We start from the raw sequence: 5,503 nt of genomic DNA, 5'->3' as shown, positions 1-5,503 counted from the left end.
TTTAACAGTTGTCTTATGTTCCTTACTGCTACTGTTGAAAGTTTTGTGCTGGATTTTTAAGCACTCTTCATTATAACTTCTTTGGAATCATGAATATGAGCAAAGATCTGGAATATGATCAGGTCCATACAAAATTTTTAGGTTGCCCATAACTTGAGACTCATTTTCTACTGAAATATTAGAGAAATAAACTTCATCTAAATCTTGATAAATGAAGGCAAGTACAAATTCTATTAAAAAATCAAAATGCTACTGCAGTTAATTACATGGACAGTGTAACCAGGCTGCTTGGGATCAAATCCCAGAGCTACCACTTACCAGCTGTGTAACTGTGATAAGAGACTTATCCTCTCTGGGCCTCATTTTTCTCATCTGCAGAGTTGGGCTAGTAGTGGTTTGTGAAGAAGATTATGAGTAAATATACATAAAGTATTAGAACTGTGTTGATGTAGTAAGTTTATTATTTCTGCCAAAATAAGTAATTTGTGGGTCAATTACCTGGGAGTTCTTTTACCTTTTTACAATTTCTGTTTCTTTACTTTCTTTCATACAGTTTTCCCTTTTTAAAATAGCTCTAGATCCCCCATCATCATCAAAGTATACTGTATTATTCAGTGCCTATGCTGGTGTACCTCAATTTCCTATAGAAAGAGTTAGCTATGACTTCATCAATGTTCAAAGTCAATTTTGATAAGGTAACATAGTTTTAATTTTTCTTTTCTTCTCATTCTGTTCTTTCTCTGAATCTTTTCTTCTCATCACGAACCAGATGCCACGTAGGGTGATAATCAAATTGAGAAGTGAAATACAAAGAAAAAGGCAATATGACTTTTACAGCCCTAAGAGAGTTTATGAGCCAAATGAAGAAAGAATCCAGACATTATACCTAGTGAATGCCCAGGAGGATAAAAAGGACAACAACCTCAACCAATAAAGCACAGTAACTACAGAAGCTTTTCCACATCACAACACACCCTGACCTTACTCGGAGAGCTTTTCGTTACTTAATCTTTTCATGGATGTCTTATGCACCAGAGGGGACAAGAGAAAGAACAGAATAAGCCATAGAGTTTCAGAGAGAATAAAGTACAGAGACTCAGAGGAAAAAGAAAAGAATTTTTTATTTTTTAAAAAAGAGGCAAGTTTTGACAAAAAGGAAATGGGAACAGGAATGGAGATGGAAATGCCATATGAAAACTGCATATCCAGGGAGAAATATGGGAATACACACAGTGCTTAGGAGATGACAATAAGTACCATTCTACTCTGAAAGGAGAAACCAAAAGAAAAAAAAAATCAGAGAACATGTGGGAAAATACACAGAAAGCACCTGAAAGGATGAACCTGGAAAGAAGAAAAGAGCTTAAATTCACATTTGAGTGAAGAAAGGCTTTCTTCCTTTTCAAAATCCCCATGCCCGACCAGCAAGCGGTCTTTGTGGTATTCACACCTCCATCCCCATTGCCCTGTCTTTTGACATTTATTTTCATTCAAATAGGCTGCAAATCACCCTTACTAGAAACTTGCCAAATCGTATTTCAAAAGTCTGTAAGAGATGATGCTCTTGTCATAGTGTCTTGGGACTGGCTGTTAGGCCGCAGAGCTTTAGGCTCTGCCTGAAGAGCCACAGCAGCAGGGGGCAGGCTGAAAGTCAGCTCACCAGGCTAATCTGAGCTAAGGGCTCAGATTTCTTCCTCAGGCAACCCAGTTGGCTTTGCCAGCTTTGTGGCACAAACTGAATCTCTAGTCCCAGCCAGCTGTCGCAGAGCTGCCAATGGCCAAAGGATGTCTGGGCTCTTATACAGCCTGAGGATCCCGCACAGTTTAGCCCAGAGAACATCATAGCTACAACAACAGGGAGGATCAGGATTAGATCCCAGTGTCCTGGTTCAAAAAAGCGCTTTCACTTCGGAGGTGAGATTTCTGGAGTCTAAGCCTGGTTAAGTAAGGCTTACAAGAGAACTTTCATTTACTGGGAGAATACTGTTTGGGCAACTGTTTTTTTTGTTTGTTTTTCTTTTCCTTTCCTTCTTTCCTACCTCTATTAGATGGATGAGGTTTTCTGGGCTTTTTTTCTCCTGGTCCTCTTGTCCTCCCATCACCCTATACTGGTTTGGAAGCTATGATGTTTCATTTCTTTTAGTGATTTCCATTAATTAAAAAAAAATACAATGGGATTTTTCAAACACATATAAACAGAGTGAACAGAATAAATTTCCCAATGTACCTATTGCCTAGCTTCATCAGATATAAATAAACTGCCAATTTTGCTCCACCTTTGATTATTTCAAAGAAATCCCAGAGAGTACCTCAATTTATCTACACATATGTTACTATGTATCTCTAAAAGATAAGGACTCTTTTAAAAATATATACATAATCACAATGGTAGTACCACACTTAAAAATATTAAAAATAATCCTTTTATATTCTCAAATACCCAGTCAGTGTTCATACTTCCCGGATGGCCTTCATTTGTCATCCTTTTTATTTTTTTTTTTGGCAGTTCACAGTTGTTTGGGTCAGTATCTAAGTAAGGTCCATACACTGCAATTCTTCAGTAAGTGTTTCAGTCTCTCTCTCCTTTCTCTCTGTTGCCATTCTTTCTGTTTTTATCTTGTAATTTGCTCTGTTTGTTTCTCCCAAGTGTGAGTTTATTTCAAAATTATGAAGATTTATATATTTTTATTACATATAATAAAGCAATCTTTAGCTTAAAGTAAAAACTTTCACATTTAAAGTTTTTGTTTTAAAAAGGTATTTTAAAAATGTATACACTTAAAAACCACCCAAAAAGCTGAATATATCTTGTAGCATAGGCTTATCCTTAAATATTCACATCCCAAATGCTGTTTAGAAAAGATTTAAAAACTGGCTAAAAATCATTTACAATTGGCAATGATTAAAATCCCCTTGTCTCTGGAAGAGCAGATTAATGACACAATGAATTTACTGTCACAGCATTTAACAGTTTAATCAGTATGTAGTTTTTATCAGTATACAAAATGGTCTTAGATGGTCAGTGCAGTTGTTCTGTAGTGAATACTGTATCAGGAAAAGTACACTTCACCAAAAAGAGAACATAAAACAAACAAACAAAAAAACCCAGAACATCAACTTTCAAATGGTCTTTTCAAAGAGTTTCCTTCTTTACAAAGAGTTTTCAGCTCAGGAGAGAAGAACAGCACTTAATTCCTGCACCCCTTGTATATGGGATGTATGGCAGACTATACCGAGTCGTGGACGGGAACTGCAATATGCAGAATAATATAGCCAGTCCCTTCTTATGCCACCAAAAAGCAGTGCACAGTGTGAGCATCAAACCCAAAAACATAATAATCATTGGAAACAATCTCGTTGTTTCAAACATTTTCTTCAGTTGTTTCATGGGTCCCATTAAAAAGCATGAACTGGCTAACGGAGCATTATCTCCAAAGGTATAAAACACTTCAAAAAGCTTTATGCCTCCAGGGAGCCACAGCAATCCAGTTCCAAGGATGGAGAAGATGCCGGTAACAACGCGTATCGCAAACCACTTCAGCCTGGTGTTGAAACTAAGGGATAAGGCATCAAGGACATGCACGGTCAGGCCCGCTCCCTGCTGTCCTGGATTCTCAGGACCCACAGCAGCTTCTCCATGTTCCCGCTCTTGGATCACAGCAGCGGTAGCTGCCCTGCCTGCCCCTCTCGCCTGCTGAGAAATCTTGTAATTTGTTTTTTAAGTGAAGAAACTTTTTTTTTTTTTTTTACCTACGAAGTTTCCCACATTCTATGTTTTGCTGACTGCATCCTTTAATGTTTTGTAAGAAAATATATTCCACTGTCTCTTATGTTTCCTGTGAAATTATAGTTAGATCTAAAGTATGGAGCAGATTCAGGGCTTTGTTTATTTATATGTGTGGTGGTGTTGGCAAGATAGCTTCATGGATGGAGCTGTGCACATGTATCAGGGGACATATAACGTTCAATTATGACATTACGATATTGATGGTCACTACCCTAGAATCAGTTAATTAGAGGATACAGATGATCATATATTTTTCTTTTTGCTTCTTTATTAGCTGGGATTTTTTTTTTTTTTTTCCTTTCTGGTAGAAAAAACATTTCCCCCAGCAAATATTGAGTTACACTGAAATACAGATAATATGGGAAAAAGAGGATAAGTTCTTAATTCTATTAATCACATTTTTAATTAGCTGCTTCTAGCTTCCTCTCAAGGTGATCAATAAAACTGGGAGTCTGTATTTGTGGGTGGGGAGGGGAAGAATCTCACTGTGAACTAATGGATTCAAACATAAACTGTAAGCAAATAAATAAAATGGTGTGGTTTAAACCAATAATTTTGGAGTTGTTTGTAACATGGCAGTACATAACTGCAGCAGTCCCCTTTCATTTAAAGAGAAAGCTTTGTGAATAAAGGTGTTCATTAAAGCAATCTGTCTTTATCCTTTTTGCTGCACCCATGAGCTAGCATTCCATCCTTGATGGGCAGATGGCTTTGCCGTTAGTTTTAGAAATCACTCCCCATTTGTGCCCATCCAGGTTGCCTGATCAGTCCATGTTACCCTCATGTCTTGATTGGCATTACTGCCTCATGGATCATGCACTACAGTTGCCTCTCAAGAGGTAGTCCCTTGCCCATGGCGAGGTTATCTGGTTTCTGCCATTGCTTCTAATTCACTAGTGACTCATTTATTTCAAATCAGATGTCCAGGAGGCTCTTTTCCTGAAGAGAGAACTTAAAGCAAAACTGGTCAGTCTCTTTCAATCACAAAAAAAAGCCATATTTAATTTGCAGGATACTTTTGATATTACTAGAACTGTATTCCTGTCCAAATGACAATGATTTGTGTGCAATTTCATTTGAGTATGAGGCACTGACATACAGCTTTCTTGATAACCAGTCTCTAGAAGCCTATGGATTGATGGTAGGGCTAAACAGAATAATATTCTTACAGTAAATTTTTTTGTTTTTTTTTTTTAGAGTAAAATTTTAATGGCTGTGTCTAGAGACTTCTTGAGTATCCAGATCTCCAACATTTTGCAATGAAGACACAACTAGGTTTGTTTACTAGCTAAGTGAATCTCACCCACCAGCTTTCAAGCTTGGCTGATTCTTTTCTGCAAAGTACTTTAAAGGCATCATCTCATCTAACTCTCACAAAATCCCTAGGAAATGGGATTCCTGATTATAGACAATAATACACCAGCACTTTTCAGGTCACCTGCAAATAGCAAAGTTGTAAAAGTTAAATCAAAATGTGCTAGGGGTTTGCCCCACAGACTCTAGTCTGAGTATAGATCACTCTTGTCATCAAGGTATGTTGGAACCCTAACTAGGCACTAAGAGGGCTACTAAAAAGGTATAAAACAGAACCTGTAACTTTGGGGGTCTTAGCCCTTTAAACTGTTAGCTAAATGAATGACACACACTTGCTGACTGCTCTGTGGACACTCCCAGGGTTTTGATGTGTATAAATTCCCCAGACGTGAAGGGGGGGAA

At 37.6% G+C, this 5,503-nt stretch overlaps 1 pseudogene; it reads right to left on the bottom strand.

The window, feature by feature from the left end:
• Positions 1-3,023: 3,023 nt before the first annotated feature.
• Positions 3,024-3,642, bottom strand: LOC133055783 (vesicle transport protein SFT2A-like; annotated as a pseudogene).
• Positions 3,643-5,503: the final 1,861 nt, after the last annotated feature.

The sequence above is a fragment of the Dama dama genome, chromosome 5 (genome assembly GCF_033118175.1).
Source record: "Dama dama isolate Ldn47 chromosome 5, ASM3311817v1, whole genome shotgun sequence".
Lineage (NCBI taxonomy): Eukaryota > Metazoa > Chordata > Mammalia > Artiodactyla > Cervidae > Dama > Dama dama.
Note: the sequence above shows the minus strand (reverse complement) of the source record. Positions and strands in the feature narration are given on the sequence as shown.